General features: G+C 36.5%; 1 long non-coding RNA gene across 1 annotated transcript in view; it reads left to right on the top strand.

Annotated features, from left to right (window-relative positions):
- LOC139045199 (uncharacterized) overlaps nt 1-9,098 on the top strand; it is a 101,733-nt gene extending 92,635 nt beyond the window's left edge. The window contains exon 4 of the long non-coding RNA XR_011503096.1: nt 8,873-9,098. This is a non-coding gene — a long non-coding RNA (uncharacterized lncRNA). The remainder of the gene's footprint in view (nt 1-8,872) is intronic.
- Nucleotides 9,099-27,350: the final 18,252 nt, after the last annotated feature.

Below are 27,350 nucleotides of genomic sequence, written 5' to 3'. Positions count from 1 at the left end.
GGAAATTTTCTGGCAAAGAGTAAGTGCCATCATTGAGTTAGTTTATCATTGTACTGTCATTGCTATTGCATGCATTGTCTTGTAATTGCATGAAGAAAATTACAAAACGGTAATGAAGGACATACTATATAATTGATGGAAATAGAAATAAATACCATGTTCTAGGATAAAGTCAAATTCAAATTAAGATAAATATTAGTATTTATGTGATAGAAGGAAGTGGAAATAAATAACTTCTTGAATAAATAAATGTTCTCAAATTGAATAATTCAAATGAATCTAAGATTTAAAAAATTAAACCAAATTAATCTATGAATTTAATCCAATTCCAATCAAAATTCCAATTTGATTTTATAGAACTTGACAACTTGATTGTTAATTTGGAAGAGAATATACATGGGCATAACTAAAAAATTTTGAAAAAAAAAAACAGTAATAATGATAATGCCCTAACAGATATTAAAACATATTATAAAGTTATTTCAATTAGAAATATGTGGTATTGGTACAAGAATAAACAAACATTAATGGAACAAAATAGAAAACAAAGAAGTACAGTCATTATATATGGGAACTTAGTATGTGATATGATGGCATTTTAAATAATTAGGGGAAAGATAGACTATTTACTAACTGTTGTTGGACATGGCTACTCACACGGGGAAAGTAAAACAGATACCTCTCTTGCACAAGAAACCTTATACTTTGTCTTACAAAAACATAAATTTCAGATGGATTCAAGAGTTACATATTTAAAAATTACCAAAAATAGAAAAGTCCTAATATATACTATATACACAAAATGTAGAAGCCTTTAAGGATAATATTGTCTTTTTTCTACACGAAAATTTGAAGCTTTTATAATAGTAAAAAAGACATTCATAACATTTAAAAAGCAGGTAAAAAAATAGGGCAAATTATTTGACGTATATGATACAAATGATAAATATTTATATCTTAGATCATAAAAGTCATCAATTTAAAGAAAAAGTCAATACATAGACAAAGAAATACACAAGATCCATGAAAAGATACCCAATCTCATCGTTAATTAGAGAAATGCAAAGAGAAAAATGATTGGCTATTCTTTTGCCTATCAGACTACAAGAAATTTAAAAGTTGTAACCTTCTATTTAGTTGGTAATGCTCAATTGTACCACTGAGAGAAATGCAAATTTTTTCCAAAAAAAATTAAACTTTTAGAAAATTGTAATGAATGGTTACACTGCAGGTTGTGGGGAGGTCGTGAAGACATCTGTACTTACTGTTGTTGCAAATGCAAATTTCTAAAGCATTTTGGAAGACAATTTTGGGGTTTCTAAAAAATATTAATTGTGATACCACCTGAACCAACAATTCTGTTTCTAAAAACCTTTGTTATAGGCACACTCACGTAAATGCAGATGCACATACAGGCACGGAGATGCTCATTGTAACATTATGCTAATTGCAAAAAAGTGGAAGCAAACTAAAGGTCCATCCATGGGAGAATAGTTAAATAAATTACTTCTAGAATCTGAAATACAATGCAGCATTTAAAATGAATATGGTAGATCTTTATGGAGTGATCTGGAAAGATCATAAGATATAATTAAGTGAAAAGAGGCTGTTGGAATATAAAATAATAATAACACTAGTGCAATGTTTACTATGTGTTAGGAATAATTCTAAGTATAAATATATACTTATGTATTTAATATATTAAATATCCAGAACTGTGGAATGCACGCACACGCACGTGCTTGCAACATTCCTCACAGAAATCTTTAGGGTAAGTACTATTATTATGCATATTTTAAATATGAAGAAACTGAAAGACAGAGAGGTGAAATGGTTTGTGGAAAGTCAAAACTTCTGAATCCAGGCCTTCTAACTCCCGAGTCTTGCCTGCATATGAGATGCTGCCTCCTGAAAAACAAAACAGAGGGAATAAAAATTTATAATGTCTAAAACTCCACAGGAATAGGTGGATAAATAGATAGATACACTATGACTGGATGATAAAAGGCTTCAAAGGATATATGTTAAGGTATTAACAGTATTTGGCTTTAGAATACACGTGGAGAGGGAGAGAATGTCTTTTTACTCAATATATTTCTGTATTGTTTGAAGTTTTACAACAAGCATGTATTCATTTAATGCTTGTGTAATTAAATATATTTAATTTAAAAAAATCATCTAACCATTAAACACAATTTATATACATGCGTTTGTTCAATTTACTCTCTGTAAGATGTTGGTGGATATCTGTGAAGAATTATATATGGATTATGACAACAATGGCCAGAATTTAAGAATTGATGAAATCATATAATTCAAATGGTTTATTGATCAATGAATTAAACCATATTCAAATTTCCGTCTGTCAAGCCACTATTGGACAATTGCACAATATAAAATATATTGAAGCATAATCATGTATACATGTTGATCCAATATCATCTTCACTGCTGTGATATCTGTGTTATTAAGTAGGTCATCTTCCTTTCCACCATTTGTAGTTTCCTTTTCCTTTTCTGTAAATGGGTGATCTTTAAATGGGTGACTAGCTCCTCTGATACAAAAGCAGTTCATAACAGTGAAAAATCTTGGCAAGCCAAGTCCTCAGATTTTTAAATAATTCTTTTATTCAAATTGATTTCTAATCCAAACTTCCAAGAGCCATCCCAGGCGTGTAAAGGCCTGGGACCTGGAGCAGACCCACTTCTAACCTGAGTGCCACCTTATCGCGCCCGAAGCATTCAAAATGCAACCTGAGAAAATAATTGTTTACCAAGCACAGGTTTGCTGCTTTGGAGACCTTTTGAAAAACATCTGATGGCAAAGGGGGCCTCTGCTGGAATAGAAGGGGAGGTTCTGATCTGAGTTTCCTGGATAATTACATTGGTCTGAATTTAATGCAGGAAAGATTTTTACTCCAAACATTAGACAACAACCAAGATTCTTTATGATACAGTGTGATATGAAATGATTTTACGCAGACAAAAATTTAAGGATAGCAAAATTCTAAAGCTTGATTGCTCATGGGATAATATTTCAAGCCTCCAATCATTCCATTTTAAAATACCTCAAGTTTACAATGATGACTCTAAAAAGCACTAACAAATCCTACTCATTCAACTTTAGTTCTTGAAATGGCATCTGCCTTTGAGCTATAAAAATAACAGATGATTTTTTGATAGCTTATCAGTTAACAGACTGCTTAGTTAGGCTAGCACATTTTTATGCTAATGTCAGCAGAGATGGAGAGGGGAAGAGGAAAGTAAGAACACAGCACCACTGAGGGATAGACAGGGATTTAAGGACTCATTCTGATAAAAAAAAAATAGGGATTTTATTTTCCAGGCTTCTTCCTTTATAAGGAAGGTGAGACTTTAGTGACTTGGAATTGTTCAAACTTAAAACAGATCCTAGGGTTAGATGAGGGAAGCAATAAAATTTGATTTAATGTTTAAAACCTATAAAATATGTGTGATACTGAGCACAAAATAAATGAGGAACCTTCATGGATAAAGAATTCTGTCGAGTGCCAATGAGCTAAAACATGCATTTTTTGAAATGTCAACATGGCATTGTAGTCTTAGAATTAGGATTGCAATATTAATTTCAAGAATGTAAGCCTAATCAATTGAGAAATATCATTGAGGTCTTAATATGTTGTTGTCATATAAACCGAAGGAAAATAGAAATGGGATTTATATTAGAATTTCTAAACACTTAGTTTAAAAATAAATCATAGACCCTTTGGTTCCTAGATTGGAAGAAACCTAAGTCCTGTTGGTACAGCCTGTCATCCAGAGGCTGCTTCCCGTCTTCAACAGCATAATAATAAAATAACGTTTATTAGTAATAACATATTTAAAACTTAACATATATTATAGGTTCGTTATGTTCCCGAGACTCTACTAGATACTAATCAACTGAGGGAGTAAAGAGTTTTAATGAGAATAGTGAGTTTTACTTGAATAATGAAAGCAGGGCAAAGTTCACCAGATGGATAACGAGGGGAATGATATTTAGGAGAGGGCAATAGCAAAGATAAAAGTGAAGAATTAAAAAAATAATAATGTTATGCAGTCAAAGAACTTCAAGCAGTACAACAGGAGGAAAAGACAGATTGTGTTGGGGGCTTGGAAAGGTTAGCCTGGGCTGGAAAATAGAAAACTTTGTGTGCCATGCCAAGTGACAAGCCAAGATTGAGCCAAATGAACAAAAAGATTCTATTTATGTTCAGAAGAGATCATTTTGACAATTGTGAAGGATAGATTGAAGATGGTTGTGGTGTTTAGGTGAGATTTCCTTCAGGAACAGATGCAGGTACAGGGCTATTTCTCTCTGGTAATAGGCCAAAAAAATGTAATAAAGGGCTCAACTTAGCCAGTGGGACAGGAAAGAAGGCAGCTCATCTGAGCCATATTTAGTAGGTAACTGCTCCAAGTTTCAGAGAGGAAAGAACTCAGGGTTCCTCCTGAGCTTCTGGAGCAAGCAATTAGACAGTTGGGTCTGTCTCATTAGGTGTGAGGATGAAGAGAAAGTTTTGAGGGGAAAACGATGGTTGAGGTGCCCTGGTCTGTCCAGGAGATGACTAGTTAGATGTTGGAAACATGGGTCTTGAGTGGTCCAGACCAGAGAGATTTTGGAGAGTTGCCTTTCTCCACCTAAATTCCATGAGCGAATTAAGTCTTACAGAAGATGATTTGAGTGATCACTTTCTCAATTCTCCCAAGGATGGTACATAGCTGGTACCATTCCAAGCACAGAGGAGAGAAGTTAAGTCATTACATGGAATGGAGAATTAGGGCAATAAGGTCTCATTCTCTCTACGCACCCTAGTTAAATGGGGTGAGTTTACCCAGGGAGAAGAGGAAAGAGTGAGGAGCTGTGTCCTGCCATATTTCAGGGTCAGCGAAAGAAAATACGGCAAAAGAACCAAAGAATAGCCAAAAAAAAGATCAGATGAGAGCTTTGAAATCTGGCTTTCACAAATGGATTTGTGGAAACCAAAGAAAGAGAAAGTTCCTAGAAAAAAAATCAATATGTCAAAGTCTCAGGCTTAAAGAATAAAATAGGGTCATGACTGTAACATTTATTGAGTATCCACTACAAACCAGATGTAACATGTATAAGGACTGAAAGTTTGCTTATTAGAGTCAGAAGTTAGAAACTCATTAATGACATCACAAAGAGCAGTCAATAAAGTGGTTAATTTAGACAATAGATGTGAACAATTTGAAGCAAAAATATTGAAAGACATATTTTGGTTCAAATATAGAGAAAACTTTCTTCAATAGCAAATTTTTTGATGAGGCTTGGTTCGGTTCTGAAATTGCCCCACTGAGCAACAGTGTGCTCTTGAGTAATATGATGCTTCTGAAATAGTCTGTTCCATTTTGGGGTCAGCTCTGACATTAAGGGTGATCTTACTTATAGAGAGCCAAAATTCTGTGCTCATGCAGTGTCCACTCACCTTGCCACACTCCTAACCCTGAGCGTCCTGGGGATATGTGCTGACACTTCCATGAAGCCTCCTTTTAAATGCTCGTTGATAACCTCACATTTGCTCTGAGCCACTGGTTCTTCAGTCTGAGCGTCTCCAGATCTGCCAACCAGTCATTTGTTCTGTAGCCTGGGTTCCGTTCACTCAGTGTTCTGCTTATTCTTCCCTGACCATGTTCTACTTTTATTTAGAAAGTGCCCTTTTGGGGTCTGTGCATAGTAGGAGCAAAATCAATATGAGGAAGAGAAGAACATAATATCATTTGCTACAAGTGAGCAATAGACTTCACTTCTTTTCTTTCTTCACCCTTTTTGAGCTTAGGAGGAAAATAAAAATGATGAGATAGCTATAACTCAGGAAAACAAAACTTCAGTTCTTAAGAGCTGTCATTAATGATTCTTTATGGATAATAATCGCAGTACTTCTCATATATCAGGTCCTATGCTAACCCCTTATCTGCATTACCTCATTTAATTCTTGAAATAACCCTGTAATGTACGCACTCTTCAACAAATGAGGAGACTGAGGAAGCAAGAGGATAAATACCTTACCCAAGGCTACATAGTAGTAAGTGACAGGCCTGGAATTTGAATCCAATTCCATCTGACTCCGTCCAATATCGTCTTCATAATGCGTATGAGGAAACTGAGGCCCCAAAGGTGACTTATTCAGTCACCAGCCAACCAGCCTTTGAATAAGAGCTGGAAGCCAGGCTCTCTGATTAATGGTCCAGTACTGTATTGTACCTGCTTCTTCTAAGAAGGGTTCCCATGAGGCCAAAGGGCAAGTATTAAATAAGAAATCATGGTTCTGTCAGTTAATTCGACTTGTGTTTAGGAGCAGACGGGTCTAACAGTATTCATGAGAATAGGGAAAATTAAAATTCTCCTGAGTATCTGACAGAGTTTTTGCAGATCTCTGATGCTTTATTAATGCTGATAAAATTCAGTAAAGTGGATTTAGCCAGTGTTTTATAAATTCCATAAATGAAATTTTCTTACAACACTCTTCTTACAGAAGGCTTAACGTCTCTCTTGTGTTGGACTTGATTATCTTCAAACAGGTCTGTCAACGGTAGAAAAGAAATTACAAATATTTGTAGTAGCAACGAGGACATTTTCTAAATGTCCAAATCCTCTTTTGGTTGTTGGGAGGGCAGGGGGAAAAACAAAAGCCACCAATAATCATATCCTGATAAATTATAACATGCCTTTCTAAACTTTTCCTCTTTATGTCCCCCATCTCCTGTTTTCTAATCTCTATAATTAATATAGCAAAAATTACCAGACTCTAGAAGAGTGCCTGGCTCATCATAAATGTTCAATATTTGTTGAATGATACATGTTGGTCTGTGGATATTGCTATAAAAAAAGAAAAAATTGCTCTTCTCAAAGCTTCTTCAGAGAAAATGAAACATTCTACATTTTTCAGTATAGACATCATATGGGTGAGCCCAAATATTGGCATGTGGACTTGTTCCTGCCAAATAAGTGAATCAAGATAAGAATATTAACGTATTGGTGCAACTTATGTTGCTACCACTTTCAAAGACAGATGTATGACATTATGAAGTCTGGAAAGCATGCAGGTCTCTTATGGAGCCCTGTGTGTGAGTGAGAGACAAGAGGGCAAAACCTCAAGAATAGGAGCAAAAGGGCTTACCCATCCCGCCTCTACACTTCCCATCCCCCTGACATGCACAGACGCTCAGTTCTACTTTCTGAAGAAATCGGAGAGTGGTGTGCAGCACAAGGGTCTTCATTCTGATTCTGCTGCACTGTGGTGTCAACACGTCTTCATCAGGGGCAAGTGGAAAGGAAGATTTGCTTCCTAAGCTCCCCAGCTCCACTCTCACGTGGCACTTTGGGGCTTGTCTTTAAACTGATTACTATATCCTTAGAGTTGGAAAGGGCAGAGGATTCTCTTTTAGAAGATGAGAAGGTAATGTTTAGACTCTTTGGGCTATTGGTTCAAACCAATTGAAACCCTGCCAAGTTGCAAATGAGAATATCCGTGTTCTCACTGTAAGTGTTCTAAGGTCTCTTCCAGCCTCAAAGTCTTTGGTTCTTTACGTGTAGTCTTGGTACCTAAAGGAGTGTCAACACTACACTTGATCCATGGCCTCTTTTGTTTAATGGTAGAAATAATCCTTGGCATTTTATCAATGCTATTAATTAGTAATAGAGCACCTGAAAAACGATATTCAAAAACTCTCAAAGGAATATTTTGTTGTATTTGTCTAAAATATCACTTTCTACACACACACACACACACACACACACGCATTGTACTATGATAGGTGAGGGCATTTATTCATTCAGCATTCAGTAAATATTTTGCAATTACCGTCTCTTCTTTTTGATTTGTACTAAACTGAATGTTCAAAGACAAATAGGACACCATTCCAATATCCTACAAACTCACAGGCAAATAGAGAAAAACAAGTAAGTAGCAACTGAAAAACCAAACTGAAAACTGCTGCTAAAAACAAGTAATTGTTGTTTCCAGGAGGCGAAATAGTTTACTCTTGTTAGTTATGTATATTGTGTATCATATTTGAATAGATGGATAGGAGAGCCTTGCTGTGGAATTTCAAATTGTTACAGTAGGAAGGTAGCCTATTCTCCACTGTTTTTTTTTTTTTCCAATTAGGAGAAACAGTCCATGATATGGGATCTCTCTGAATTCTGTTATTTCTCAGATGTGAAGTTCATGTATAATCATTGTAACCCAAGTCCTTGAAATTAAATATAAAACTCAATTTTTAAGAGAGAACAATAAATGGGGGAGAAATTGCGGTTCTCTGCTGTGGCCTCGTGTGTGTGTAAGAATCTGAGCGAAAGGCAGTGCCCGGGGCTGGGCGTCCGCGGCTGCGCTCGTGCCTCCCGTCTTCCCCGTAACAAAACTGTCTACGTGGCTGAAGGCTGATGAAGACGGAAGCCATGTACTCCTTCTCTAATAACTTATTTTTCATCTCTCTCACACTTGCTACCGAGGTTTGAATTACTTAAGTATATGGGTTCCTACGGTAGACTGTCACAGATTCCTGTACAAACTGATGGCAGTTATGAGCTCTGTCCCCAAGTAAAGTAAGTCATGTATGTAAGCCACCATGAAGAGGCCCCTGCCCCGAAGGAAGTGCACAATAGGTAGTGGAAACGGGGAAGGTGTTGAATCTCAGCTAAAATAGAGAAAGAAAAAATCAGAAAAACTAACTAAATTGTTTCAACTCTAACAGAAGACCAATCTTTTTCTTTTGGGGGGGGGCAGGGGGAAGATCAGCCCTGAGCTAACATCTGCTGCCAATCCTCCTCTTTTTGCTGAGGAAGACTGGCCCTGAGCTAACATCCATGCCCATCTTCCTCTACTTTATAGGTGGGATGCCTGCCTCAGCATGGCTTGCCAAGCTGAGCCATATCCACACCCGGGATGCGAACCGGCGAACCCCAGGTCGCCGAAGCAGAACGTGTGAACTTAACCACTGCACCACCAGGCCAGCCCCTAGACCAGTCTTTTTAATGAAGATTTTTAAATGAATACTAAAAGTATTAATATCAAAGATGTTTACTGCTGCTACCTCATTGAAAAAATAAAAGATGTAATTTTACCTCAATATTTTGCTTTTCATTAACGTATCATAAATAACCAATGAGAGAACAGGAGAAGTATAATTTTGCCTCATGATTTGGACCAAATCAAACTTTTTCCATGAAATTATAGAATTTAAATTTTGTTTAACTGCAGGGGTAAATTAGAAAATTTTCTAATACATAAAGTTTTGAAGATGGGCCATTTGGGTTTACGAATCAGTTTTTAAAAAACTTTTAACGAAATTTATTAGTAAATCTGTTGAAAAACCAGTTGAGGAATTCAAGCACACTGAGCCTCATGCACTTTCTAGTCCTAACAAGTCACACACAATCGCAGACAGTCAACATATTACAGGACAATTCTAAATGTGCTTGCTTCCTAGGAAAACAAGTATATTTAGGTGGATTATTTTACTGACATGGGAAGAATATTCTAGTCATTATGTCTAGCATTGTGTCTAGCGAGATTTCTGAATTTTATTTTGAAATACGTCTGCATTGAAGGTAAATATACGTCAAGAAAATAATTCAACATAAAAAGGTAGACAAATATTATGCCTACATACCTTAGGCCTTTGAAGATAATCGTGCCATTTATGTGTTGATGACTGTCAGATAATACGTCTTTCTTTGAATGTTTAAGCTCTGTATTTGCAAATCAGGGGACAAAAGGGGACTTTATCATAATATTATCTACCATAATAAATCTGTGTCTCCCTTAGTTTGAAAAGTACATCAGCTTACATAAATTTGGATGTGTGGTAAACAAATATTTCATGCATAGCTGATGTGGACTTTCAAATACTGGGGGTTCTCTTCCATGTTCTTATCAGTAACAGCCACTGTCTGAAAAAAAGTAACCAGCTATGCGGTGGAGTGAATGTGGTTCTTAAACGGAGTGTGTTACTCCTTCCCACTCTACTGAATGAACTGTTAAAAGACCAAGAAGGCTGTCATAGAGATATCACAGGAAATAAAGAACTCCAAGCCAAGGGTGTGTCCAATGGGGTTGGCATGGAATGACAGACCGCCCTCCCCACATGGAAAATCTCGTCACCCATCTGAGATATCACATAACGGTGGCAGCGCTCCAGAGACAGAATGAGCTCCACCTGTTTGCAATGTGTTTAGCTATTAATATTTATGTAGTAATTCAAGGGAGTAAAAAATGACAAAATGAACCAAGTTGTATCACTGTTGGTGCTTTCAACCAAGATTTCTCAAAAAAAAAGTAACAGCATGAATCTGTCCTTCGCTGTAGAAAGAAATCGTGTGACATCCTTAGGATGCCAAGGATTGTTAAAGAGAAGGCAGTAGCCATATCCTTGGCATGCCCAGAACGCTTACTCTACCATGACTTAATAAGAAAATTTTACTGTTTGTAGTTGTGCTTCTGACTCATGTAGAAGCCATATAAATCAGAAAAATTATTCTCAGAGCTCTGCTAATATTAGTGAGCCATACCATTAAAATTAGGAGAGATAAAAATGCCCCAGATTTCTCATCTCTCATCTGAAATAAAAGAAATTAGAAAGATGGTTGTCTTTATCAATGTTCCCAGGGATATTTTGTGTAACGTCATGGCCATTCTCCATGACTGCAGCCTCAAAAAGTGAGCAGTGTTCCATGAAGGTATTTTCTTGATGTTTATGGCCCTTTGATCCACTGGTCTAGCTTAACGTTGCTTGAATTTATTTGTTGTATAGGTGGAACTATATTCCGTCTTCAAGAAGTGACTTCCTTAAATGTAGTGGTAGAATGACACATTCCCCTATTTATCCTGAAACGACCTCTTTAAAGAATGGATCTTGTGGTGTGTAGCATAATGGCAAAACCCAAAATTGGATCCAAGGACATTTACCCTCCAGTTCTGTTTTTCAGCAATAAGGTCATTATGATGAAATAACCTTGAGCATTGGGGTCAGACTAATTTGAATTCTAATCACAGATCCACTCTAAATTAGCTGTATGACATCATAAATTTATTGAATTTTTTGAGCTATGATTTATTATTTGTTAAATGGGGATAACAATATTTCCTCACAGAGTTGTGAGAATTGAGTATTATAGCGCATTTGAAGTTCCCAAAACACTTCTCAATTTCTCTGCTAGCATGATCTGGGCTAGAACTGATTCCAAGGTTACTGAAATGATTTGGATAGAATACAATGCTGGACCAGACAACACCTAGAACTTATTTTATTTTATTTATTTCTAGTGTGGAACTTCCCCCAAGAGATCTAGCAATCATGAACTGGAACCTAGGACAGTGCCTGGCTCGTAGAAGGCGTTTATCTTGGATAGTTTTCTTTGTTTTTGTTTTCTTAGTAAAAAATACATTCCCAGCATTTGGTGTATGGTTCAAATGAAGATCCTACTTTGGAAGTTATAACCCATCTCAGCAGAACTGTGAAAGGGCCTGCTTTAAGTCCGGGTCTTCCAGAAGCCACAGGGAAGACTCCTTTGGAGTTAATCCCTGTGGGGACCACAAAATGGCATTAGCTTTGCCCTCACATTTCTTACAATCCACTCAACCACTATGAGTAAGCCCTTATTACTCAAAGCATCTTTGTGATAACTTGCTCCTAGGGACCCTTCTGACGCTTACATGGCCCTTACAGCACGGAATTGCCAGGGTTCCTTAGTCATACCTAGACCAAGATTGAATGGTTCCTTCCACAGTGGAGTTTAAGACTTAAATTCTAGAATAGTTGCACGGAAGGCTATTTCACTCTTTTTCTCAACACCGAGGATGTTAAGGACTGTGAATAAGTCCTGCGGTAGGCTGAAAAATGACCCCAGAAAGACATCAGATCCTATTCCCTGGGACCTTTAAATGTTACGTTATATGGCAAAATCTTTGCAGGTGTGATTAAATTAAGGATGGATCTTGAGATAGGAAGGTTATCCTGGAAAATCAGGGTGGGCCCTACATCATATCGCAAGTATCCTTATAAGAGAGAGGCAGAGGGAGATTAGACAGACACACAGAGGAGATGCAATGTGAAGACAGAGACGGAGCGGAGTGATGCAGTCGCAAACCAAGGAATGCCAGCAGACACCAGGAGCTGGAAGAAGCAAGGAATGGATTCTCCCCTGGAGCCTCCAGAGGGAGCGTAGCCCTGCAAAAACATGGATTTTGGACTTGTGGCCTCCAGAGCTGTGAGAGAAGAAATTTCTGTTGTTTTAAGTCACCAAGTACGTGGTAATTTGGAACAGCAGTTACAAGTACTACTAATACATCCTCTGGATTCTTTTTCACAACACTTTATTGAGCAACTACTATTTTCCAGTCCCTAGGCTGAAAGTGAAAAAGGGTTTATGAGTATGCAAAGGTGAGTATGACTTTAACCAGTTCTATAGGAACATATGAATCTCTTGAAAACTCTTTAGCTACTGAAAGTAAAGACTTTCCTTCTAAGCTTCCCCTGCCATCATGCCAAGCATTATATGGTCTTTCCTGGATCCTTTCAGCCAATCCTGGTGAGTAGTTTTCCATCCCTTCTGTTCTGATTGTCATGTCATAAAACCCTTCAGTGGCCTCTCTTCTCAAGACCAACTACTATTTGGACTTTGGACCCTACTTGTCTCTCCATCTTTGTTGCTTATCATTCTCTTTCCCATTGTATCCCTTTGAGCCTTCCTGAACTATTTTCAGTTCTTCCAATCTATCTATCTCATCACCAAGTCTTTAACTTACCATACGTTCTTTTGGGAACACTCTTTTCTTTCTTCTTATCCCTGACTTCTAAGCTAGATTACATCCCCATAGTCTGTGCTTCCAGAAACATTCTATAAATCCTTGATGATTTTCTTCATTATTATTTATTATAATTACTGGTATAATATGTTTTCCCCAATGGACTATAAGCTCGGTGAAGACGGAGAGTGTGCCCATCTTATTTTCTTACTGTATCCTTAATGCCTGTCATTATGTGTGTCTGGCTTGTAAAACAGGTGTTAAATAAATATTTGTTGGTAAATGGATGACTGAATGAGTGAATGGATGAACAGTCTTCCTCAGAGGCTGAAGTCCCAGTTAGTGTGTTTATTTTCTTTTCAAAATATGATTCAATTATTTCAAGTCACTATGATTTCATCTTAACCCTGGGCACATAAGCCGGAGCTGAAAAATATTTCATTACTTCAGTAGAGGTCCTGTTTCCGAGATTTAAATTGGCCTCACTCCGTCAGCTCCATTTATTAGACTGGGCGTGTGATCTGTGGTAAGTATAGAGATGCCCTCTGTCCACGTGGCCCCACTCACCAGTGAAGGGAGTCAATTATGATTCCACATGCAATGAGATCTATAAAAAGTCACAAACACCTAGGACATAGCTCCACTTTTTTCAGAGACCATTCCCCAGGTGGTGGTGGTGGTGTCTCTTTGGGGAGCTACACGGGGTAGCTGAGGTTACTTATATGACACTCCCGTGCCCTGCATTTCATACATTAGCCCACTATTGGAGTTGATGCCAATCTGATAGTGATCAAAATTTGCTCTCATCAAATGCCAACTCTTTGGACCTTCTGGAATTAGTTAGTGACCATAACTCATTTCTGGTGGAAAAGGCTGTATGCAACAGCCAGCTGTCTTAGCAGGAAGGAAAATGATTTGCTTTTTCAAATTGGCTTTAAAAAGTGTATACGCTGCCAGACGGCCCCTGGGCATGTGTATGAAACATCGAAAACAGACACAACAATACACATGAAAAAGAAATGCATTCCCAGAGCAGGCTCCCCATGAAGTAGCCAAGCAGGCTCTAGCGATGCAATTGAATGAGCTTCGAAACATCACTCTTCTCTTCTATAAATGGCTTTTCTCCATAAAACTGGAAATATATGGAGGAGGGGGGTGGGGCTACACTGGAATCATTCTATGAATTAAGATTAAAAAAATCAGGACCACACCTACACTGCTTCACTATTCCTATCTAAACTGCTTTGCTATTTTCAAGTGTATTTTCTGTTTTAGAAAAATATTACATCTCAGAAATACTATCCTTTATTTTTTAGGGATCCACAAGAGTAAAAATCTGCAAGTTGGCTTAAAATTTAGAGATGCTTATTAATTTAACATTTAACTGTGGTAACTCTTTTTTAAAAGTCTTTAATCGGCTGGTTTCTTTACACAAATAGATTCTTATTTACTCTCTTGCTTTTAGGGGAATCTAGAATTCATATTTAGTGCTCCAATTAATAATCATAAACAATGCTTTTAAGGTTCTTTTTTTACCTGCGTATAATCAAACCATCTAGTTACCAGTAACTGCAAATGTCACATATTTCCACGGTCTCCTTGGGACCTGTAATCTGTTTGCTTTTTTAAAGAAGGTGATTTTATTTTTACATTAAGGAAGCATTAACATCATTAAATGGGCTCCTAGTTTATGATAACTGCAAATGTCACATTGATCCAGAAAGATAAGAAAATGTGCTCATCTTTGGAACAAATATCCAAGGCATGAGCAGGCAACCCACACTATTTGCATTAAAAAACAAATTGTATAAATGCAGAAGATTGATGTACCATCTGTTCATGTCCTTCACTTTTCTGGCTCTTCTGTGTTGAGATATTTTTATGGAATAGTTACGTTTATTATTTTGAAAATGAGCCACAGGTTAAAGAAGTTTATGATGGGTAATATAACTCAAAGCTACTGGTTTACTGTATTCCAGGTATTAAAGCTTGCATTATGTTACATTTCATGCTATTAAATGCATCACTCCATCTCTTATGTAGTCTGACGTTCAGACCAAGATAAAATGTATACAAAACTATAAAGGATATTTAGGACCAAATCCAAAATATCTCACCAAGGTGCCTCTTGGCAAAGAGAAAGAAAAGTCCTTTAAAAATTAATGACTTCGAAAACCACTGGCAATAGGCATCAACTTGATCTGTTTCTCCTAAGGAAAATAAAGGAATAAAACAGAATAAATAAATCTCTCTTTTGGGTGAAGTACTTGGAGTTTCAGTCATCTACTAAGGCACCACTAGCTTCTTTCAATTTCATATAAAAATCTACTAACAAGACATTTCATTGTCCTTCTGCCCTTGTTTACTCCCTAACACCAACAGTATTTACTTCATTTTAGAAGTTGAAAATGAACTCAAAATCAGAGTTATCCTGTGTAAAGTTTCAGGTTCCATTGTGATTATGTTACATTTTTTGTTAACTGGACAACTAGGACAAAAAAAAAAAGGGATTGTGTAGAAGGAAGCTTTGCTACAATAATCGCCCTCTGGTGGCAACTGCCTTAGACACCCGAGGCCAAATTTTTGCTACAGTAGTTTTCAAATGGCATAAGCCTCCTCTTTTTGCTATGAAAATTCTACGTTGTGTGATATAAATGGTTAAATATCGTTTTTTGCACAAACACATTTGTGCACACGAATAATTTACTAAGGTTGATGCCCCCTCAGAATCTGACTTTATGCTTTTGGCATCCTTGGTTTCTGATTAGAAAAAGAATGACCAAAGTAAAAAATAGAAGGACTTTTCCTGATTTCTGATCAATTTTGAAACATTTTGGGCACTAAAACTCAAAAGCCTCAGAGAATTTTGCACCATGTACTTTCCCTATGTGTTCCGAAGGATACCTGATTTCCAACATCCCAAGCCACAAGGAGGATGCTCTAGTTGGTAAAGATATATGATCACAGCAACAATGCAGATTTCTATTTTATCCTCTTCTCACTGAACCTGTGAAAGATCCACACTGTGCTTACTTACCACATCATCAATAATAAGCTTCTCTTAGGAAGTTTAATTTTTAGCATCTGATTTTATTAACCTTTTCAAAAAAATTCCCTATACTGTTTTTTTCTTTTTGCAAGTGATATTATGGAGTATGTGAAAGAACAAAATATTATCTGCTGGGAAATTCAGCCATATCGCTGAGGATGTCTGGGCTCCATGTATCCATGGAGGTCCCCTTTGATTCATCTAGAGTCTGGAGACTCAAAGGAAGCTTCTAAATGAGGGAAGAGGGATCAAAGACAGCAATTAAAAAGAGTGACGAAAACACACAGAGTGGAAAGAAGTGTGCGTAGGGATTTATTAGAAGAAGAAGGGAAAAGAGTGTGAACGTAGAAAAAGGCAGTACAGAACATTTTAGAATACCTAAAATAGAGTCTTTCTTGATAATCAAATAGGAGAACAATTATGAAAGTTCACATAGTCAAATACACATTAAAGAAAGAGAAAAGAAGCGAAGCACCTGATTTTTTTAATGTTACAATTAAATCATTCTCTTAACTTCATTTTCCTCAACTGCAGCTTTTTCTTAGAATTGTTTTTATTTAACCCTAGACAATAAATTGGTCCACCCAATGACTTCCAGACTACAAGGATAAAGCTGGATATCAGGTTGGAAATGTGATATGGAAAACATTAGTAAAATAGAGCCTTCGCTCATTACAGAACATAAATGACCTTCACATTGTATATAGAAGAATAAAATGCTGTAATATAATCTGCCATAGCATTTTATAAAGGTCAGAGAAAATTCCTATAAATCCATATTTACTCATGAAAGGAGTAGAATCTGTTCTTAGAAGAAGCAATCTTTAAAACAATTTTGTAATTGCTAATATTGGAAACATGCAGAAAAATATATAGACACATATATACATATTTTTCTCATTTTGAAAATCTAAAGGAGTACTTTTATTTTAAACCATAAACTGATCAATGAAAAAGGCTGGAAGTGACTATTTTGGCTCATTCTTCCTTATCTACTTGCAAAATTCCAAAACAAAAATTCACATTGCTTCTTTTTCTGACTGAAATTTTGTTTATAAAATAATTCCAAATGCATTCTATCTTAGTGTATTCACAGTGTCTTGCTCAGAATTCTTCATGTTCACATGAGAAGGCACACACAGGACTTCAGGGAACTATAACATAAAACGGATCTGGACACAGTTTTCTGAATATACAGGAGCCCATCACAATCTTTTGCCTAACCATTCTCCAAATCACAGTTGTGCATTTTTATTTTATGTCAAACACACTAAAATCTCAGCTTATTGAACTTGCAGTCTGTTCTCTCTTTCTTTCTTTCAGAAAGCAGTATTTGGATCTTTTCCCTCATGTTTTATTTAAAAATAATAGTATACAGCTGCAAAATATAACTAGTATCCAGCACACAGTTGAACATTATATCTTCCTTAGTTCGCTGCTCTGCTCTTGATGTTTAGTCTCTTAAATCATGAACATTTCTTTAAAAGCCGGATTAGAGATCTACATGTTTTAAAAGAGGGTTCCATTGTTTATTGTATTTTCTTAATAGTACATTTGACTATATATTGTTCTTTTTCACACTGTTTTGTAAGAGTGGTTTACTGGGGATTTTTAGGAACTGCTATTTTTCTTGATTGGAAGGAACTAATCAGAGTGTAGTCAGAGTTTTCATTGTGAGTTCTAAGGTTACTTTGATCCACATGACTATTGAAAGCTGAAATAAAATACAGTTTAACTATGATAGAACTGTTATCTTGAGTCCCTTCTTAACACAAGAGAGAATGCCCTTGAGTCCATTAGAAAACTCTTCCATTAAAACAGTGTCGTACGTCTCCTCTTTCAGATAACTGTCCAGTGACGTAGCTGGATTTTATCAGCATGAGAATTCCAAAAGGGATGCTACAAGGTGTCCTCGGAGAAAAAGAGTCAACAACTCTTCCTATTTTCTCTTTTCTTTCTTGGATGTTAGCTTAAGCTTTGCTGAGATAATGCCAGGATCTGGTTTTCCTTTTTAAAAAAATTCTCTTAACAGAAACTATTTATTTTAACCAAGATGTGGATCATGGTACCTACTTTAAATGTTAAAATCAGAAAAACTTAAGTTGTTTGAAGAGTGTAAATCTTAGATATTAAAACTATTCTAAGTTTTTCCTTTGTTGTTTATCCAATGGACAATGTTGATACATTTGATTTTTCAGAAGACGAAAGTGTGGGGGAGCAAATGAATTGATGTAACTGTAAGAAAATACTAAAAATAAGTAATAACAAGTTTGATAAATATTTTTTAATACTTGCATTAGATTATAGCAAGTTTGTCATTTTTCTTACCAGGAATTTTAAATACATGTGAGCTATGGGCGGTATGCTAAGTGAAAAGACAGTAAGCTATGTCTATCCACACTCCATCTTGGGGTTACTCACCATCTAAGACAGATCATTCTGATGTGAAATGCTTTAAAAAATGTTTACCCATTAACTCTCAAGACAGAACAGAGACCTGTGGTTTGGGGAAAGAATATCACACCACTTAGCACTAAGCAATTGGCTTCTCAGTAACAGCATAAAACCCCCCAGCAGCCGGGGTCTGTGTCCCAGGTCCTCTTCGTATGACCAAATAACCTCCAACAGCTAAGGGAAATAATTCATTTTAATTGACAACTGAAACAGAGACTTTAGAAATTCACACAGTGGCTACAAATTAAGTGTGTGTGGAGACGGTAGGGCAAAAGTCAGCCAGCCAACTGCCTGTTTCAGTTAAAGGGTCGTAAGGAACTCCTGTGGGTAAAAATTTTTTGGCTGACTTGACCGACTCATTTAACATCTTGCACAATAGAACAAGTAACGATAATGTTAAAGCATATATTTTCCCTTTCCTGGGGCAATAAGCTATGATGCAAGAATCTTTTCAAATATTATTGTTTCCTTTTTAGTCTTTTCACATGATTTTTAACCATACCAGACAAATTTACGCAAAATTAAACAAAATTAAAGCCTTAAGACGTGTGTTTTTCCATACACTCTACCGTGGTAGAGGAAAGAAAACAGATAGATGGAGAGAAAAATATGGATAGTAAAGGAGAAATTTCTCAATTATGCATACATATCATGTTTATATAAATAGGCATAATTTGTTTCTTTTGCATGCATATTATAAATGGGGCCATATTATTTTAGATACTAAAAATATAAAAGCTAACACTTTACAATATCTATGGTTAATAGTATTTACAGCATCCATGAAGTAAAATTCTTCGAAAGAACAAGATGAATCCTCTGGGAGGAAGTAATGTTCAAGCTGGCATGAAATTGTTTCCTAAATGCTTTCCAATGAGATCTAGTTAAAAATTGTTTTCAATTTGCTACTGAACTTTTGTACTCTTTTAGAATAAAAACTTGCAATAACTTTCCTTGAGTTTGAGAAAACATAGAAATTTTGACTTTTAATGATCGAAAGCGCTTTCAGAGTACAATCATCTCATGTTGCACATAAAATACATTTCTCCTATTTTGTATATGACTTTGCTTTTTTTTTGCACTGTCCCTCCACACAGCTACCATGTACAAAAGCCTAGGTTATGTCCCCAAATCCTTTTCATGCATATCTCCTTTTGTAAGCACAGGCTACCTCCTCCTCTTACTGATTAAGCACCAAAGTTATGCTCAAAATTATATAGAATATAAAATTAGATATTGTCCCTGCCCAGTGGGCTCACAGTATCTCCAAATTTGCTGTAAAATATGTCTACATATTGTATAACAGATGCACTTCAAGTGCTAAATGTCTGGAGATAAATCTATTATTGACTTCATCCTCTCAACCTTTCCAATTTCCTTTATCGTTTGTCAGCTCTCTTTCTGTGCATGCCCAGGCAGATTGGTAATTGCAGAGCACGTCCTTTATTTTTAAGGAGTGCCACAGTTCAAATGAACCATGACAGATTTTGGTCCTATGCACTGGGGCACCAATAACATTCTGACCCCAACCCATGTGTCTCCCTACACAGCTATCGTAGATACTCAAGTACATTCTGAAAAAAATACCCTTTACCTAGTATGGGCATTTCTTCTACCTTATTGGAAAACTCAGAATTCTGTCCACTTTTAAGTATTTTATGACTTGTTCTGAAAAATATTCCCCTATCTTCTGGGCTGGAGGAATAGCTATTGAATTGAAGTGGAAGTACTGGAAAAGACACCAGTGACTTTTTAACTCCGTGCTTTAGCACACACCTATAGTGCTTTACATGCATATGCAGCCTTACACTGGCGTGTTTATAGTCTGCATTTCAAAACAGATACACATTTGATGCATACAATTTATACATTTAAACATATAAAAGCATTGCTTTTTTGAGACTTTAGTGCTATCATACTTGATTTACTTGCTTTAATTACAGAGCTTTGCTTTTGCAGACATCTAGGTAGAAATCTAAACCTGTAAGAAAACCATTTTATAATACCATAAATGTTAAAGCCATATCATTCATTCTCTGCTAACTTCAAATCTGTGGATCAATGTCATGATTAAAAATTCCTTCAGACGGTAGAGTTGAAATGTGAGTTTTCAGCCTACCTCAATGCAACTTTTCCCATTTTTTAATAAAAGAACAGTTTTACTTCTTATCTTAAAAATAAAGCAAGAAAAAAATGTAAAATTAAAACGTCTCCTTCCTCCCTCCCCTTTTTGTTTATTTCTGAGTCTTTTCTTCATTTCAAATGAGTTTTTAAACACATTTGGCAGTCAGCACCCCTAATCATTCAAAGAGTTGTGTGACAAGGGGGGAGCTGGCTAGACACCATCAGTTCTTTTAAAATGTATTAGTCGTTAACCACCTGTCTTCTCTCTTCAAATTTAAAGAGAAAAAAATATATATTTTGATGAGGAAATCTGCTTAATGATTCTATAATGGAGCTTTGGGCTACATACTTTAGCATATCTCATGACTTAAGACTTGTCAACACGATGGAAATTAGCTCATTTGTTCAAAGTTTGTCTTTTGGTAAAAATCATCCCTTTTACCACAATGGACATGGGGTAAATGGAGTTGATCATCAAAAATGAATCTTTCCTATTGCTGCCTTTGTCTTTATGGCCCGAGGTAAAGCTGTTTTGGTTTCCATGTTAGTGTTCTGTTTCTGTCTCCAGGGTAAAGAGAGCAGAATCTCATTGTTGTTACACTATTGCCAATAATCTCTCATATGTTCATTGACTTTCCACCTCATAAAATATGGTTTGACAATTAAGACACTAGTACCTGGTGATCTATTTTTTACATCCTCAGTCTGGTTACACCCTGTCATGTAAATACATGCTGCATCCTCTGACTTAATGGTTTTAACTGAAAGGATGTCAGTAGAATTCTGGGGCCAGTTCTATAAGCCTGAAGACCATCTCTATTCTGATAGTAATTTGGAGCTTGCATAGACATTAGCAAATCTTGATCAGAGTGATCTGAAGCTGTTGTATTTTACAAGGACAGAGTTTTTTGAGAAACAAAAACATCTTTGTATAATGTTTTTCTGGCATTTCATTAGGATTCCAAAATCCCAAAATTTTTTTGGTGGGGGAGGAAGACCTGTGTTTCCTTCTCCATAAATGTGGACACTTTCACTGGAGGTAGGAGGGAGGGTTCTGATGGTAGAGTCAAGGTGGAAATAACGCTGAAAGTGATAGAGGAGGCAGAGTTACGACCCTCCGCACCTCCTTGTCCATGGGAACATTCACAGGCTGGGGAACAAGGAGGGAAAGCAGAGAAGGGAGAAACAAAACAACTAGCCTGAGTCACAAGGTGTCATTTGCTGGTTTGGGACATTTAGGGCAGGTAAAAATTGGAAAGTACATAAAAGAAAACTTAATGTTGATGAGTCGTTAATAAATCAATGGTCATAGTTTGAAAAATCATAGAAATTAGTCTGTGACAATCAGATTTATTCATTTACTAAATGTAAAGTGTCAACCAGGTCCTGGGCATTATATTAGGTCCTAGGGATAAAATGGTGAATAAAAACCTCCCGCGATCTCTTGTGCAGCTTTCAGACTTGTGAATAAGACAGGTATTGATCAACTAGGAGCACAACTACAGGTAAAAATCCAAGTACTACGGAGGGGAGAGACATGCTCTCTGAGGGTAGATAACCAGCCCCACCTGGCCTTGTCTGGGGACCCTGGAGAGAGTTTTGAGTTGAGCCTTGAAGAATAAGTACAAGTTACATTATCATTGCATCAGCATTAAAGAGTAGAAATAATACAATAAAATAGACACATGAATAACAAAGCTAGATTTAGTTTTGTGTTTATAAGTTTAGTAAAAGGAAATGAAAGGCTTTGTATCTGAAATTACTGTTAATGCATAACCTCATATGCTATTCAGATCTCACAACGTTACGCTCACAGGCAGTAGTTTTACTATATATCTATAAACTTCAGTTTTCAGTTTAAAATCTCAGATGCTTCCATTTGCATTTTGCTAAAAATTGGCAAGAAGATTATCATCTCCGATCCAATTTTTTTAATGGAAAACTAATTTTGATTTATGGAGTGGCAAAAATATAAACATTTTAGATAAATCTTTTGCCAATCTCTAGATAAAAAATGGTTTTAACTGTTAACTTTGGCCTTTTGAAGGATTATTTTTAACTGAACATGTCAATGTTTTTACCCTATAATGTTTTTCTATATAAAATCACACAGTATTACCTTGTTCTGGTTCACAGTATGTAACCCTTTTACGAGACATTGGCACCTGTCTCATCCGCAGTAATTGTCGCTGTCTACTGGAGCCAGAGTCTTCATATCATTACCATCTTTTCAGGCAAGTGTGTGATAGTTATTAGCACATTATGTTAAATATGGAAACTTTTAAAATAAGTTTAATCCCTTGTGTGATTGCTTTTATGAAAAGGAACAAAGATACTAGTGAAAAACATTAGCGATTATCATTATTAGTGGTCCATTTGTTGACAGTTTGGAGTAACCAGTTAAAGAGATCTAGTAAAAAGGAAGCCAATCAGAAAAAAAATTCTGAGCAGCGTCTTCATGGGAAATCAGCTATAAGCAAGTTTACAACATCCAAGCCTTTTGAAGTTTCCACAGGAAAATTAACATTTCTAAATCCTCCCTGGAAAATATTTTTTCTTTTTCAGACCTTATTTCTTACTAAGGAAATAGACATTGATATTGAAAATACTTTTCTATTCTTTAAAAATAAGCTATCAGATCCCTTTGCCTCACTTTTCATAGCACTCTAGTCTTCTCCTTTCAAAGCATTTAACAAAATTTATAATTATGGTCTCACTTGTTTATTTGCATTTTTCTTAACTATGTGTAAATATTTTAATAACTAATATACCATGACAGGTGACCCTCATCATTTTCAGAAGTCAGTTTAGTAAACCTGTTTAAAATGATTTTATTACCCAGTGCAGAAAAGTGTTAGTTAACTTTTTATTATTGTCAAGAATAATGCATTTTGTGTTTATTGCTCCCATTAAATATGAACAAGGACTTTTTTCAAGACCTCTTAAATTCTAGTTTTACGTTTCACTTTTCAAAATGTGATATACATGTGTACGCATACATATATATGTATGTACATATGCATACAATTATATATAATTTTTAACAAATTAGAAATGTCTTAAATATGTCCATGCATGTATATGTATACACGTATTTTGATTTGTTATATACATTTGTTTAAAATTATATACACGTATGCCTGTATATACGTATATACAAATTAGAAGTTTTAAGTATTTTTTGATTTAAAATAGTATTAAAATTACAAAGTTTGTGGCAACTTTTTGCCAGCTTTACTGCAACACGATTTATGCACACTAAAATTCAACAATTTTAAGTGTACATTTTTATACCTTTTGACAAATGTATTCATCTCTCAGGACCACCGTGACAATCTGGATGCAAACATTTTCATCACCCCACTTTCTTTGTGCCCATTTGCAATCAGTTCCCTTCCTCTGCTTTCAATCACTATTGTTTTACCTTTTCCAGGATTTTGATTTTGTTAACGTTTTCTTTAACCATCTCTCTCTCCCCAAAAACTGTAAGCTCTCTAAGATCAAGGATTGGGTTAGTTCAACAGAAAACTGGATTTGAGAATTGAGAAGAAAGAATATTCAGATGCATAGACCTGATGCAAATTACACTTCCCTGCAGCAAGCTTGGAAGAAACAAGGACAGGAGAAAGCATCAAGTTGGATGAGTGTGATGCTCCAATCTCTCTTGGTTCCTCCATGAAACTCCTCCTGGTAGTTGTGATAATTAAGCTGAATAAGATGAAGGTGCTGCCACATTGTGCAAAGATATTAACCAGCACTCCTGTAATCTCTGCCCCGTCACTCTGAAACATTGTCAAAATCACCACATATGTTTGCATCTAACCTCAAACGTTTGAATCTAACCTTCATATTTCAGGTATAACTTCATTCTACGTTACATTATTCACAAGTCAACTGACATCCACTAGCCTTCACGCATGCAGAGGTGCACTGTGATGACCCAAGACTGATGGGTCCAGGTGCCCGTGCACTCATTGATCTGCTTTATGACTTGGCCCAGGAGGGACTGAGCAGGGCGGGTCTGACCAAGATCTCTCTCAGCCTGCCTGATTCATCACCCTGAATTCAGTGCCCAGCACAGGTCCTATGACAGTAGTTATTCAGTAAAGAGCTGATGAATGAGTAGATGTGAAGCCTCTGTTTACTGATCTAAAAAGTGAACCTAAATCACAGTGTCTACCTCTTAGGTGAAAATGTATGTAGAACACTTACCACGATGCCTGGCACATATTTGGTAAACACAGATAAAATGTTTATTGCTATGATTACCAGAATAGTCTTGCAAATTAGAAGTCTGATTAATTATCCAGATGATCCAAGAAGGACCTCTGTAACCTGTCCTGTTCTAAGTTTTCTTGGACTCAGGGAACTCAGTTAATTGAATGGCTGCATATATAACCTCCACAACCACCATTCCTACTTCTCCGTTACTGGGTGACTGACAAAGGTATTGGTCTAAGTCTTGTGAGTTTCACCAGTTTTAATGAAATCTCCAAGTCAGTTTGTACTTCCACCTATGACATGCATTGTATAGGTTTTCATTGAGGGTAAAGCCCTTGATGAATCACCACAAAGGAGAGGGGTGTGTGTGTGTGTGTGTGTGTGCACACTTGCTGCCAATGTAATTGTGCCTGACACTTGGGGAGGGTGGGATTTTGTCCAGTTGAGTGGAGATTTCATCACCTTGTGGATCCACTCTTTAAAGCTGAAAGCTCATGGTTGAGGCTCATTCTCTTATTTGTTACCTTGTTCCATGCTTACTCTTCTAACGCATGTTTATCGAGTGTCCCTGTGTTAGGCACTGTGTCATGAGACCCAGAGAGCCCCTGGAGGAGGAGCTCTGATTTTCTGATAGGCTTTAGAATTAGAAAGAACATTAAACATCAACTAGTCCAACCTCTTAGTCATTCAGAGGAAAGGTTAGTGATTGACCCTGGGAAGTTAAGGGTTGGGCCGGAACCTCCAGATTCCTTCCATTTCTATCCCCACTCTACTTCCACTTCACTTTCTCTTGTCAACTGGTGAGGTGTAAAAGTGCCCCCAAATTGCAATATGCAATATTTTTTTAATTAAAGGATTAATTTTCTTTAGGCCTATTAAAAATAGTCAACGTGGTGTACATAATTTCTATAACTTCCACCACATGTGTCAGCGTCCTCTTCTCATGACTTGGCTCTATACTGTTATCATCTGTTAAGGTCATTTGTTTCAGGAAAAAGAAAAGAGAAACTAAATTTTTATGCACAATTTCCTCACAAGTATTCAAATACAAATCAAACAAAAATGGAAAAATGAAGGAGAAAAGATATGCAGTATTAAATATTGAATTTCCCCATGCTTATTTTCTGGTTTCTTATAGGTAGTTTTTATATGTGATAATTTCAGATATTAAAAAAAAATGAAACATCGAATTTGCTATAAATCAGTTGGGGTTTCCACTCACGTTTCATCTTTGACTGAACTATCGGTTATGGTAGCATGCGCAACGCTGGTTCATAACCAGCTGACCTAAGCTTCTGTCCTGTAAGGTCTGTAAGGCATTCACTTGGGAGTGGCTCCTGAAACGTTATCCTGGGCAATTCAAATAACACAAAATTGCACTAGTAATACACAGATAACAAATTTTACATATCAAAAAGCGATAGTCCTACAGCTGAAGGAGGTCATGGGGCTGGATGGTGGGAATTAAAAACACAACGTCCATGTGGAAATAACAGAAAGGTTTAGCAATGAGACTGACAAGTTATAGCTCAGGAAGAGTGATGTGCTGGAATTTGTGTTTATGAAATTTAGTGCAATGAAAATGTGAGTGAGAGACAGAAGGTAACGTTAACAATGACAATAGTATTCAAAATATTACTTTCTCTTAAGGAAATTTTTTAATTGTAAAATGAAACTTGTGCCAGGTTAAAAAGACAAAACAGTGTAAAATGATAAACTGCATAATGAAAAGTAAGCATCTATCTACCTCAGCTGCTAATTCCACTTCCCCAGAAACAGCCGCTAATGTTTCCTCAACCTCCTTTATCTGCCTCCTGAATGTTCTGCAGCACCCACTGAAAGCACGTCACAAATGCTTGAGAAAATATTATTGTTTCAAAATGAAGCCCATGGAAGCAGACTGATTTCTGCAAGCCCTTTAAGGAAACCTATACATTTTTCATATTTCTAGGGCATCATTTCATAAACCTACACTAAAAATCATCCAAAATTGAACATATTGGAGGCAATCAGCCAAAAATCAAGACTACACCATGTTAAGCATTAAGAGCCAAGAAGAGTGACTGGATGTCATGTGCAGAGCTGTGAAAACCCAGCCCATCTTGACAAAAAATAGCTTTACTGTATACCGTGTACTGTAAATGGCAGCATGTGGAGCGAGCAATCACATAAGCTCGAAGAAACTCTGTGACAAGCCACATCACAAGCTCCGTGGGGCTGGGGTGCAGACGAACTTTCTGGTTACTTCATCTCACAAACAGTCTGTTGGGCACAGTGTGCTGAATGAACTAATTAAGGTGTGCCTTTTTCAATTCATGTCAGCTGCTCCATGACACCGAGCAAGCAGGTTTGGGTGGAGTGAAATCGTTTAGCTCGTTCATACAAGGTTCTCTCCGAGCAAGTGGCATGGTACCTCCGAGTGTGGGTCAGAGGCAAAAGCACTTTGCATTCCCAGGAAACAGCCACATCAAAATGGAGTGGAAATGTTGTTTTAGTCTTAGATGGCAGCTACTTTGAATACTCGTACTTCTGGCACTTTACTGTCTATTATTTCTGAAAGTGAAGAAAATTATTTACAGGGAGAGAACTTGCCTTTAGATCTCACACATTCCTAAGCCACAGCAAAAGGTGGTAGAGAAATGATCCTGGGAAGTTCAATAATTTTGGCCATTTATTCTCTGCTAAAACACAAAAGGGTAAATATCGTTTGAAGTT

This window comes from Equus asinus, chromosome 4, assembly GCF_041296235.1.
Source record: "Equus asinus isolate D_3611 breed Donkey chromosome 4, EquAss-T2T_v2, whole genome shotgun sequence".
Taxonomy (NCBI): domain Eukaryota; kingdom Metazoa; phylum Chordata; class Mammalia; order Perissodactyla; family Equidae; genus Equus; species Equus asinus.
The sequence above is the reverse complement of the archived record's forward strand: the minus strand, read 5'-3'. Positions and strand labels throughout refer to the sequence as shown.